The following is a 13,583-nucleotide window of genomic DNA, read 5'->3' as shown; positions in this document are numbered from 1 at the left end:
CACCTTAGAAAATCCAGTCCCTAAAGAACAGGGTAATGGATCTCTTTATTTCCCACCAGTGCTCCCTCTGGAAAGCAATGTCCTTTCTAGGCCTTACGACCTCTGCCATCCCACCAATAAGGTGGGCTAAGCATCACTCAAGGCCTCTTCAGAGGGAGATGCTTGGCCTTTGGGATGGTCCCCCCCCCCTCTCTTTCACCTTTCTTCAGAAGTGAGACTCTCTTCTGTGGTGGACAAAGGTAGAGAATCTCCAGTCTGAGATGCCCTGGTCAGTTCACAACCTGGTCAGCCTCACCACAGATGCAAATCTGTGGGGTTGGGGTGCTCACTTGGGGGAGGATCTCTGGCAGGGAAGATGGGATCTTTTGAACAGATCTTCCACCTCAAATCTCAAGGAACTGACGGCCATAAAGAAGGGTCTTCTAGCTGCGAGTTCCCTATTACAGGGAAATTATGTCAGAATTTATTCAGTCAACACAACATCAGTGGCTTACATAAATCGCCAGGGAGGTACAAGAGCTCCTCACCTCCAAGCACTAGCACAGTCAACTATCCGCTGGGAAAAACTCCACCTGATTCCAACATCAGGCTGACATGGAAGGTTGATGACATGGCGATTGACTTTCTGGATGTGCTCAATAAACGAGACCATGATGGATACTTACAGACGGATATCCATAGGAAGGAGACTGCAGTGAATTCTTATCTGCATGCCACATCCAAAGCATATGATCAGATCTGTTCCCACGGGCCAATTCCTGAGGATGAAGAGATTCTGTTCATCTGAGGATGATTTTGAAAACCGAGCATTAATTTTGAAACAACTATTCTTAGAGAGAGGATACAGCAAAAGGTGCATTGGTAAAGCGTATAGCAGAGCCCATAAAAGTACTAGAAACCATCCAATACATGCATCAGGTATGTTCCAACCTATCATGACAGATGGGGTGAAATGACACGTCTATCTAAATATTGGCCCATCCTGCAGACTGTTCCAATTTTGTCAGCAATACTGACCCCAAGACCCGCTGTTGCCTCTAGACGGGCGAGAAATTTACGGGACACACTGGTTCATAGTTACTACAATCCCAAGGGGATTAAGCCAATCTTCGGAGCAGGTAAAGCAAGATGGCGCTGTCGCCCGTGCGGTCAATGTATCACCTGCCCCAATGTTGACACAAGTGAAAGTTTTTGTGACTCGGCCGGTTTAGTAACATATAAAATCACATGGCCCATCACTTGTAACACGAGGGGGTTATTTATTATGTGAAATGCCCTTGCACGAAAATATACATTGGCCTTACAACAAGAGATCTAAAAGTACGGATAAGGGAACATGTCAATGGAATTGAGGCAGCGAGGGGAACAGTACCTGGAATGGTGGAACATCTTAAAGCCATACCAAGGCACTTTTTTCTTCATGGATGCAATTCTAAAGCCTTACGTATTAAGGGCATTGATCATGTGGAAATGGATTTAAGAGGTGGTCCCTCATGAAGAGATTATTGAGATTAGAGGCCCGCTGGATATGGAAATTAAAAATGGTGCAACCATTGATTTTAAATGAAAATTTTGGTTTTGCGGCATTCCTATAAGTGGTGTAGGGGTCTCCCTTGTTTGGTGTTTTTAAGGTGTCCAGGCATAATACATGGTTTATTTTTAATTTTGTATGTATTTCTTTGCCTTTCAAAGTACCATCGTATGATCCTGTGAGTCTATTGTGATGTATTTGTCATTTTGATTAACCCTTTCAGGACCGAGGTCATTTTGGCCCTTGAGGACCAGCCCCATTTTTTCAAATCCGACGTGTCATTTTATGTGGTAATAACTCTGGAATGCTTTTGCCTATCCAAGCGATTCTGAAAATGTTTTCTCGTGACATATTGTACTTTATGTTAGTGGAAAAATTTGGTCACTAAATTCATAGCGTATTTGTGAAAAACACCAAAATTGAAAGAAAATTTGCAAAAATTATAATTTTTCACATTTTTAATGTATCTACTTGTAAAACAGATTATAATACCACACAAAATTGTTGATTAACATCCCCATATGTCTACTTTATATTTGCATTGTTTTTTTTGAACATTATTTTATTTTTCTAGGACGTCACAAGGCTTAGAACTTTAGCAGCAATTTCACATATTTTCAAGAAAATTTCAAAAGGCTATTTTTCAAGGACCAGTTCAGTTGTGAAGTGGCTTTGAGGGCCTTATATACTAGATAGACCCCATAAATCACCCTATTTTAAAAACGGCACCCCTCAAAGTATTCAAAACCGCATTCAGAACGTTTCTTAACCCTTTAGGCATTTCACAGGAATTAATGCAAAGTAGAGGTGTTCTTTACAAATTTCATTTTTTTTGCCAAAATTCATTTGTAATAAAAAAAAAAAAATCTAACACAGAAGGTTTTACCAGAGAAATGCCACACCAGCAGTGACTAGCAAGGAGGAGGTTGTGTGTGAGAGAGCTGCTGTGTGTGTGCTGTGAGTGTGCTGTGTGTACCACACCCGGAATCCAGGGAGTTTCCTTTCTTTCACCAGCCCAGGTTTCTATCACCTGCCTGGGCTAAGGGAGCTTCCCTGAAGGAGGCTCCATTCATACATGGAGCCTCAGACCTCTACCCCCTGGAGCATGCAGGCGGGGGGTAGGGGGTCTTCCCAACCTGCTGGGAGCGTGCAGCCAGCATCAGGGGTGAGAAGGTCATCCCGTGGAAAGATCTGGAAGGAGCCAGGAGGAGAGACATGGCGGATCATCCAGGTGGAGGACCAGAAGGCCCAGCAAGGCAAGTCACCCGACCCAGGGACCAGAGCACGGTCGAGGAGTGGGGGCTACTGCAGTCGGGGGAGTCGATGGAGACGTTCAGCTCCCGCCTAGCTGCCCGGCTGGAAGAATACCGGGACCTCGGTAAGTCCCTGCGGCGGCTGCGTGAAGATCTGGCGGTCGCCAGGGGACGAGCCGCAAAAACATCAGGCGCCAAGAGGTCCCGGTATAGTCTCCAGGTTAAACAAATCCTGGAGGAAGTCAAGGCGGTGGAGGAAAGGCGATCGGAGATCGTGGCTGGTGGGGGAGCCTTCGGGGAGAAGCTGGAAAACGATGAGAGGTTTTCCCTGATGGCGTCCCCCACACAAGGTAACGAAACCCCCTGGAAAGGGGAAGTAGCAAAAAAGAAAGACAGCAAAGTCAGGAAAAATGAGGATAATACTGCAATAAACATGGAGGCCGTGGAAGTGGAGGCCGTGGAAGTGGAGGCCGTGGAAGTGGAGGCCAGGGAAGTGGAGGCTGGAGAAATTGTGGAGATGGAGGAGAGTGTGGAAGCGGAGGAGAGTGTGGAAGCGGAGGAGGAGAGGATGCCGACCCGGGGGGAGACGGAGACGGGCTCAGAGGCCCCCTGGGAAAGCAGCAATGGAGAGGCAAATGTGGAACTTTTCTGTAACCGATCTGTGGAGAACTTTGAATCTAACAGTGAGCACCCCCCGGGGTTGCTCACACAAATACGGCAGCAGGAGTCCCCAGTGTCTATGCAGAATTTTTCGTTTGGAGCAGATTTGCCGCCAGAGGAGGAAAAAAGGAAGAAAAAGTTATGGAAGATGAGGAAGAAGGCAAAGGCGAAGACAGGTGGAGTAACCTATAAGTATTCCTACCTGTCTTCCTTGCGTTCCGGACCGGGTGAGAGCTCAGTTCGGGACGCAAACCCCGCAAATCCCCCAGCTCCGGCCTCTGCAGTGGGGTCGTGGCGGGTATGTGGGCAGAAAGACATGGTGCTGGTTTTGAGCAATGTGGCCAAGGTGGCACCAGACGCCGTCTCCTGTAAAGGAGGTGGTGTCGATGGCCACGTGGCGCTAGGGGGCGTGTCCCCGTGTCCGGCGGATGGGGAACCTCAGAAGCCGGTCTCTGGCGCAAGCCGGAGGCCGGGGGACGGGGGGAACCGGAAACCGGATGTGGCGCCGGAAAACCGGAAGTCCGCTGGTCATGTGACTCGGCCGGCGGACGCACCAGAAAGTGTTGCGGAAGCGAGTGGTGGCGGTAGGAGAGGCTCCGGCACTGCTGGCCATCCCCCGACGGGAGGGGGGGTTGGTTTGGTGCCGGGAGCGGCTCTAGCGGTGCCTGCGGCCCCTCCATCTGCATCGCCGCAAGGCGGTGGGAGGGGTTTAGCGGGCACGGGGGGTGACGGCACCCCTCCTCCCGGACATTGTATTGGTGGCGCAGCAGATATGGAGGTCGGTGAAGCGGAGGGTGCTGAGGGATTGCCGCCTGAGATATCCGGCGGCGCCCCAGAAGTAGCGGCACCTGATGATGTGGAGACCCCAAAAACAACATATAAAAAGCCCGTGGACAAAAGGAAGAACTCCGTAACCAGCCTGGCCGGTATGAAAGTTGTGGAGAGGAATGTAAGTGGAAATGTAAATATTGATGGTAATGTTAGTAGTGTTGGTAATATTGTTGGTGGTGGTAATGTTGTGGATATTAATGTGGGTTGTAATATTGTGGGGGGAGTGTCAACCAGTGGCGGGCCGGTTGCTCCTTCTGCCAGAGCGCCCGGCAGGTCGTATGCGGGCGTTGTGGTGAGGGGACCGTCGGCCCACCCATCCTCATCTTCTGGGCCCGGGGACGGCAGTTTGCAACAGCGCCTCCTAGAAGCCTTAAGGGAGGGGAAGCAGACAATAACAGTAGGGGGAGTGCAGAAGGACCTATCCTTTTGGATAAATAGGTATGGTCTGGATGCCTTCCGAGAGAGACGGGGAGATCAGTGGTCGCTCCCAACAACCGGGCCGGCCGTGGCCAGGAGGAATGTGGTCCGTCTCCAGTGGCGTGGCAATGATGCGTGCCCTCCTCGTAAGAGGGTGGTGGAGCTGCTGCTGGAGATGGGCTTCAAGGCGAGTGACATCTACGCCTTGATACATCCTCATGGTACGGCTGAGTTTGACATCAGCTTTGTTAAGCCGGGGGGCCTTGAGGTCTTCTGGGGGAACTATGAGCTGGTGAAAAGCGAGCCCGGCTGGCGAGGGTTTGCTGCGCAAGCAATCTCTCGCCAGAATGGTCTCAGGAAAGTGACCGTTCTTACCCGTAACGAGTCGCTTTCCTGTGTGGACATCATGACCTGGTTGGGAAGATACGGTGAGGTAGCAGAGATGCCACGGAAGAACTGCGATGAGTTTGGCATCTGGTCGGGAGCCTGGACGTTTATGGTAAAACTTAAGCGTCTGGGGCAGACGGTGTCCCACATACCATCATCTGCTTTCTTGGGAAGAGATCGAATCCTTGTCTTCTACCAGGGGCATCCACATTCGGTATACCCCAGGCCACTCGGGATTCACCTATCATAGTGGTAGTCGTAGGTCCAGAATAGACAGGTTTTTTTTAAAGGAGGACGCCATCTCTTCGGCAGTGTCCGTCGTTGAGGTGGAGTTCTCCGATCACTGTATGATTATGTTTTCTTTGAATGTTGCAGAGTCCCTCCAGATGGGAAGAGGTATATGTAGGCTGAATTCTACTCTCCTGGAAGAAGCAGAGATAAGACAGGCCTTCGAGGATTTTCTTCAGAGCCAGGTACCTTTATTGGATCTAGGTGGTACTAAGTCTGAGTGGTGGGAGGTGTTCAAAGAACGGGTGGCTGAGTTTTTCCGTCAGATCTCGTGCCTCAGGTCTATGAGCAGGTATCGCCTGTATCAAGACATGAGGAGGAAACTCGAACATCTAGTCTCAACCGGAGGTAGCCGTGAGGAAATCTCCGTGGTGAAAGCTCTGCTCAAAAGATGCCAATATGATAGGCACACGTCTTTGGTTCTTGAACGGGATTTCGGGAGGTACCGCTCGCCCGACCCTTACAAGAACTGCAAGATGTCAGTGAGTCGTAAGGTGGTGACAGGACTGGTAGATAGTACAGGCTCCCTGATGAGATCCAAATCAGGGATCCTGGAGGTCATCAGATCCTTTTATTCGCAGCTTTTGGGTGAGCAGGATCTAAACCGAGACGAAATGTCGGCTTTCCTGGCTGAAACCATCCCTGAGCCAGGAGCAGACCCCTCGCTTGGTGTTTTGACAGAGTCGATCAAGGAAGAGGAAGTGATGCTGGCGATTGATGGGTTGGCCATCCAAAAAGTCGCCAGGCCCAGATGGCTTAACATCTGAGTTTTATAAGGCTTTTAAGGGAACCTTAGTTCCCCTCTTGACTGCGGTTTTTAATGAGTGCCTCTCCTCGGGCGCTCTGCCAAAGTCAATGGGCAAGTCGGCCTTGATCATTCTGTCAAAGGGTAAGGATTCGACCCGTATTGAGAACTGGCGTCCCATAGCGCTCCTCAATACGGACAGAAAGGTTCTCGCAAAAGTACTGTTTAATCGGCTGGTGAAGTTTGCACCCCGGCTCCTTTCGTCGGCCCAGCATTGCTCTGTTCCAGGCCGCAGCACCTTTAGTGCTGTCCTCAGTGTCAGAGAGGCAGTGGAGCAGGGACATTCTGGCCGATGGGAGGGGTACATGCTGTCCTTGGATCAGGCCAAAGCTTTTGACCGGGTGAATCACAAGTACCTATGGTCAGTCCTTCTGAGGTATGGCCTACCGGGTGAGTTCGTTAATTGGCTCCAGACCCTATACGCTGGGGCTGAGTCTTTTGCACTGGTGAACGGTTGGACTGGAACCCCCTTTGGGGTTGGGTCTGGTGTCCGCCAGGGTTGTCCCTTAAGCCCCTTGCTGTATGTTTTCGCGATCGACCCCTTTCTTAGGCGGCTCGATCGTGGGCCATTGGCGGGGGTGGGGATGGACTTGGAGGAGCCGGAAGCCACTCAGAGGGTGGTTGCGTACGCGGATGACGTCACTATCTTTGTCTCCTCGAGAGGGGAGGCAGAGTGGGTGATGTCAGAAGTTGAGCGCTACTCACGGGCATCTGGGTCCAGGATCAACCGGGACAAGTGTGAAAGTCTCTGGCTGGGCGGGGGAGATCCCAGTTTTGATCTCCCGGACACCCTCCCAGAGCCCAAAGGGTCTGCTAAAATCTTAGGTGTTGAATTTGGCCCGGGTGATTACCCCATGAAAAACTGGGAAGGTAGGCTATCAATAGCTGCCCAGAAGGTTGGCCAATGGAAGGGATGGTCTTTGTCCCTTAGGGAAAGGGTTCACCTGGCCAAGGCTTACTTGATGCCCATGTTGCTCTACCTTGGCATCGTGTGCATGTTGCCAGAACCTCTCTGGACTCGGGTCTATAGCCTGTTCTTCCAACTGTTATGGGGAAACAGGCTTAACCTAATCAAGAGGGAGGTTACTTACCTACCGAGGAAACTAGGTGGGTTAGGTATGGTTAACCCAGTGGTGTTTCTAGTAAACACCTTCATTAAAATTAATTTGGCAAACCTCTTTGAAAGAGAAAGGGCTCCTCTGTGGATATCCTCCTGCAGGGGATGGTTTCGGCCTTTCTTCCAGGAATGGGAGACAGGAGGCCAAGCGAAAGACCTGCGTGTACCCCATGGGCACCTCCCGGCTTATGCCGCCCCGGTTCTGAAGGTTGTTCGTCGGTGGGGTCTGGAGGCGAGGGAGATCAAGACCATGTCGAGAAAATTTCTTGACAGAAAGGTCTTGTTGACCTGCTTCCAGAAGCCCCTGGCGCTCAGGGACTGCCCAAGTAGCGACCTCGGGGTGGGATTAAAACTTTTAAACTCTGTGAGGATTCCCCAGAAGTTTTGGGATCTGGCTTGGCGCTGCTTCCATGGGAGGCTGTATGTAAGGGGCAATCTGAAGTTCAGAAACTCCGATGAAAGAGGTTGTCCTCGGGAGGAGTGCGATGACACGCTGGAAAGCATGGACCATTTCTTGCTTCAGTGTCCCTTCAATGCAGAGGTTTACAAACGGGTGGGTGCCTCCATCGGTTGGCCCGGTCTGACCAACCTCTCCTACGCTGGTTGGGCCTATGGGGCATTCGGAGACCTGGGTGGAAGGGATCATTGCACTTCTTTTTTAGTTAGTTTAGTGATCAGGTATTTCACGTGGAACGCACGGTGCTTAGTATCGACTCAGTGTAAAATCCTCCTGGAGGACGAGGTGTGTAGGAATATCATGGGTGACCTGGTGAAGGTCCGGTCTCTGGAGGTTGAGAAACTGGGTGCATCCAAGGCCTCTCGACTTTGGAGGGGCTTCAATTTTAGGGTGCCCTAGGTGGAACCAACCTTCAGGGGGAGGGGAGGGAGTGCCCCTGGGTATTAGACTGGAGGTGGGGGTCTGCACCTGGCCATGACACCGGGAAATAGCGATAGGGACAGAATGAGAGACAGCAGGAGGGACAGATTAGTTTATAAAGTAATAAGGGATAGAGATAGGGCAAGCAGGATAGGTTTAGCGATAGGGACCGGGGTGGTGGTTGGGGGTTGGCTTTGGCCTCTGGGCTGGTGCTCTAGGGGGGCTTTCCTCTCTCTCTCCTCTGGTGATGGGCTGAGTAAGCACAAGTAGGTTTTTGTTTTGAGCTTTTTGGAGACAGAAAAAGGGCTTACAAGCAGCCAAACTTAGGTTTTCGGGTTATTGTATACAGTATGATATTTTGTTATAGTTATGTGTCGGTATGATTATATGGTGTATAGGTGTATGCATGGGTTTGAGTGAATGTTTAGATAAGATGGGCAGTAGATAGGTGGGGTGGGGGGCCTGGGGGTGTGCCCATCCCGATTCTGGACTACGTGGACGTGAGGAGGACATGAGACGTGGGATCGGGCTGGGTGGGTGATGTGTTGGGTGGTGGGGGCCAGCATCTGAACTATGCGGACATGGAAGGACATGAGGCGTGATGCTGGTTGGGGGAGGTGATGGGTGGTGATGGATAAGTTAGTGTGTACAGGGTTAGGTATGAATGTGGATAAGTTAATAAAATAAAATAAAAAAAAAAGTAAAAAATATATAAAAAAAAAAAAAAAAAAATTTGAAAAATAAATTAGAAAAAATAATAAAATAAAAAATATATATATATATTTTTGTTTTTTGTGTTTTGTTCTTTTCTTTTCATTTACATGGTGCACTGGAGTAAGTGCACCATGAGATGGTAACTTTTATTGTCAGAGTTTATTATTATTATTATTATTATTATTATTTTGTTTATATTACTATTGTGATTATTATTTCTTTTGTTTTATATATGTCTTGTTTTTTTTTTAGGGGGCCATTGGTTGGCACATGGTTTTTAAGAGTATGTTGTATATAGTGTTATAGTTATGTTTTCTTGGGTTGGGGGGGTATAGGTGTGTGTACGAATGAGTATGGGATTATAGTTATGTATGCATGGGGATTTATGTAAGAAGGGCCAGGCTGGGTAAATTGTACAGAAATGTACATAAGTTTTGTTTTGTTGTGTTTGTTTTGTAAATACCGTTTATTTTGTAATGTTTTATATTTTTCTATTAAAAGAGTACCAGAGAAATGCCACACCAGCAGTGACTAGCAAGGAGGGAGGTTGTGTGTGAGAGAGCTGCTGTGTGTGTGCTGTGAGTGTGCTGTGTGTACCACACCCGGAATCCAGGGAGTTTCCTTTCTTTCACCAGCCCAGGTTTCTATCACCTGCCTGGGCTAAGGAAGCTTCCCTGAAGGAGGCTCCATTCATACATGGAGCCTCAGACCTCTACCCCCTGGAGCATGCAGTGCAGGCGGGGGGTAGGGGGTCTTCCCAACCTGCTGGGAGCGTGCAGCCAGCATCAGGGGTGAGAAGGTCATCCCGTGGAAAGATCTGTGCGGCCCCCCCTGATGCTGGGGCTCTGGAAGGAGCCAGGAGGATAGACATGGAGGATCATCCAGGTGGAGGACCAGAAGGCCCAGCAAGGCCAGATGCCCGTCCCAGGGACCAGAGCACGGTCGAGGAGTGGGGGCTACTGCAGTCGGGGGAGTCGATGGAGACGTTCAGCTCCCGCCTAGCTGCCCGGCTGGAAGAATACCGGGACCTCGGTAAGTCCCTGCGGCGGCTGCGGGAAGATCTGGCGGTCGCCAGGGGACGAGCAGCAAAAACATCAGGCTCCAAGAGGTCCCGGTATAGTCTCCAGGTAAAAGAAATCCTGGAGGAAGTCAAGGCGGTGGAGGAAAGGCGATCGGAGATCGTGGCTGGTGGGGGAGCCTTCGGGGAGAAGCTGGAAAATGATGAGAGGTTTTCCCTGATGGCGTCCCCCACACAAGGTAACAAAACCCCCTGGAAAGGGGAAGGAAAAAACAAAAATAGAGAGACTGATAAAAATGCAGTGATGGTGGAGGATTTGAAAACGGAGGCCGCAGCAAAGGCCACAGGAATGGAGGCCAGGGAAGTGGAGGCTGGAGAGGTCGTGGAGATGGAGGAAAGTGTGGAGGCCCCGGAGGCGGGCTCAGACGCCCCCTGGGAAAGCAGCAATGGAGAAGCAAATGTGGAACTTTCATGTAACCGAACTGTGGAGAACTTTGAGTCTAACAGTGAGCACCCCCCGGGGTTGCTCACACAAATACGGCAGCAGGAGTCCCCAGTGTCTATGCAGAATTTTTCTTTTGGAGCAGATTTGCCGCCAGAGGAGGAAAAAAGGAAGAAGAAAAAGTTATGGAAGATGAGGAAGAAGGCAAAGGCGAAGACAGGTGGAGTAACCTATAAGTATTCCTACCTGTCTTCCTTGCGTTCCGGACTGGGTGAGAGCTCGGTTCGGGACGCAAACCCCGCAAATCCCCCAGCTCCGGCCTCTGCAGTGGGGTCGTGGCGGGTATGTGGGCAGAAAAATATGGTGCTGGTTTTGAGCAATGTGGCCAAGATGGCGCCAGACGCCGTCTCCTGTAAAGGAGGTGGTGTCAATGGCCACGTGGCGCTAGGGGGCGTGTCCCCGTGTCCGGCGGATGGGGAACCTCAGAGGCCGGTCTCTGGCGCAAGCCGGGGGACGGGGGGGAACCGGAAACCGGATGTGGCGCCGGAAAACCGGAAGTCCGCTGGTCATGTGACTCGGCCTGCGGACGCACCAAAAAGTGTTGCGGCAGCGAGTGGTGGCGGTAGGAGAGGCTCCGGCACTGCTGGCCATCCCCCGACGGGAGGGGGGGTTGGTTTGGTGTCGGGAGCGGCTCTAGCGGTGCCTGCGGCCCCTCCATCTGCATCGCCGCAAGGCAGTGGGAGGGGTTTAGCGGGCACGGGGGGTAACGGCACCCCTCCTCCCGAACATTGTATTGGTGGCGCAGCAGATATGGAGGTCGGTGAAGCGGAGGGTGCTGAGGGATTGCCGCCTGAGATATCCAGCGGCGCCCCAGAAGTAGCGGCACCTGATGATGTGGAGACCCCAAAAACGGCAAAAACAACTTATAAAAAGCCCATCGACAAGAGGAAGAACTCTGTAACCAGCCTGGCCGGTATGAAAGTTGTGGAGAGGAATCTAAGTGGAAATGTAAATATTAATGGTAGTGTTAGTAGTGTTGGTAATATTGTTGGTGGTGGTAATGTTGTGGATGTTAATGTGGGTTGTAATATTGTGGGGGGAGTGTCAACCAGTGGCGGGCCAGTTGCTCCTTCTGCCAGAGCGCCCGGCAGGTCGTATGCGGGCGTTGTGGTGGGGGGACCGTCGGCCCACCCATCCTCATCTTCTGGGCCCGGGGACGGCAGTTTGCAACAGCGCCTCCTAGAAGCCTTAAGGGAGGGGAAGCAGACGATAACAGTAGGGGGAGTGCAGAAGGACCTATCCTTTTGGATAAATAGGTATGGTCTGGATGCCTTCCGAGAGAGACGGGGAGATCAGTGGTCGCTCCCAACAACCGGGCCGGCCGTGGCCAGGAGGAATGTGGTCCGTCTCCAGTGGCGTGGCAATGATGCGTGCCCTCCTCGTAAGAGGGTGGTGGAGCTGCTGCTGGAGATGGGCTTCAAGGCGAGTGACATCTACGCCTTGATACATCCTCATGGTACGGCTGAGTTTGACATCAGCTTTGTTCAGCCGGGGGGCCTTGAGGTCTTCTGGGGGAACTATGAGCTGGTGAAAAGCGAGCCCGGCTGGCGAGGGTTTGCTGCGCAAGCAATCTCTCGCCAGAATGGTCTCAGGAAAGTGACCGTTCTTACCCGTAACGAGTCGCTTTCCTGTGTGGACATCATGACCTGGTTGGGAAGATACGGTGAGGTAGCAGAGATGCCACGGAAGAACTGCGATGAGTTTGGCATCTGGTCGGGAGCCTGGACGTTTATGGTAAAACTTAAGCGTCTGGGGCAGACGGTGTCCCACATACCATCATCTGCTTTCTTGGGAAGAGATCGAATCCTTGTCTTCTACCAGGGGCATCCACATTCGGTATACCCCAGGCCACTCGGGATTCACCTATCATAGTGGTAGTCGTAGGTCCAGAATAGACAGGTTTTTTTTAAAGGAGGACGCCATCTCTTCGGCAGTGTCCGTCGTTGAGGTGGAGTTCTCCGATCACTGTATGATTATGTTTTCTTTGAATGTTGCAGAGTCCCTCCAGATGGGAAGAGGTATATGTAGGCTGAATTCTACTCTCCTGGAAGAAGCAGAGATAAGACAGGCCTTCGAGGATTTTCTTCAGAGCCAGGTACCTTTATTGGATCTAGGTGGTACTAAGTCTGAGTGGTGGGAGGTGTTCAAAGAACGGGTGGCTGAGTTTTTCCGTCAGATCTCGTGCCTCAGGTCTATGAGCAGGTATCGCCTGTATCAAGACATGAGGAGGAAACTCGAACATCTAGTCTCAACCGGAGGTAGCCGTGAGGAAATCTCCGTGGTGAAAGCTCTGCTCAAAAGATGCCAATATGATAGGCACACGTCTTTGGTTCTTGAACGGGATTTCGGGAGGTACCGCTCGCCCGACCCTTACAAGAACTGCAAGATGTCAGTGAGTCGTAAGGTGGTGACAGGACTGGTAGATAGTACAGGCTCCCTGATGAGATCCAAATCAGGGATCCTGGAGGTCATCAGATCCTTTTATTCGCAGCTTTTGGGTGAGCAGGATCTAAACCGAGACGAAATGTCGGCTTTCCTGGCTGAAACCATCCCTGAGCCAGGAGCAGACCCCTCGCTTGGTGTTTTGACAGAGTCGATCAAGGAAGAGGAAGTGATGCTGGCGATTGATGGGTTGGCCATCCAAAAAGTCGCCAGGCCCAGATGGCTTAACATCTGAGTTTTATAAGGCTTTTAAGGGAACCTTAGTTCCCCTCTTGACTGCGGTTTTTAATGAGTGCCTCTCCTCGGGCGCTCTGCCAAAGTCAATGGGCAAGTCGGCCTTGATCATTCTGTCAAAGGGTAAGGATTCGACCCGTATTGAGAACTGGCGTCCCATAGCGCTCCTCAATACGGACAGAAAGGTTCTCGCAAAAGTACTGTTTAATCGGCTGGTGAAGTTTGCACCCCGGCTCCTTTCGTCGGCCCAGCATTGCTCTGTTCCAGGCCGCAGCACCTTTAGTGCTGTCCTCAGTGTCAGAGAGGCAGTGGAGCAGGGACATTCTGGCCGATGGGAGGGGTACATGCTGTCCTTGGATCAGGCCAAAGCTTTTGACCGGGTGAATCACAAGTACCTATGGTCAGTCCTTCTGAGGTATGGCCTACCGGGTGAGTTCGTTAATTGGCTCCAGACCCTATACGCTGGGGCTGAGTCTTTTGCACTGGTGAACGGTTGGACTGGAACCC

Source organism: Rhinoderma darwinii, chromosome 1, assembly GCF_050947455.1.
Source record: "Rhinoderma darwinii isolate aRhiDar2 chromosome 1, aRhiDar2.hap1, whole genome shotgun sequence".
Taxonomy (NCBI): Eukaryota; Metazoa; Chordata; class Amphibia; order Anura; family Rhinodermatidae; genus Rhinoderma; species Rhinoderma darwinii.
This window is presented reverse-complemented; position numbering follows the sequence as displayed.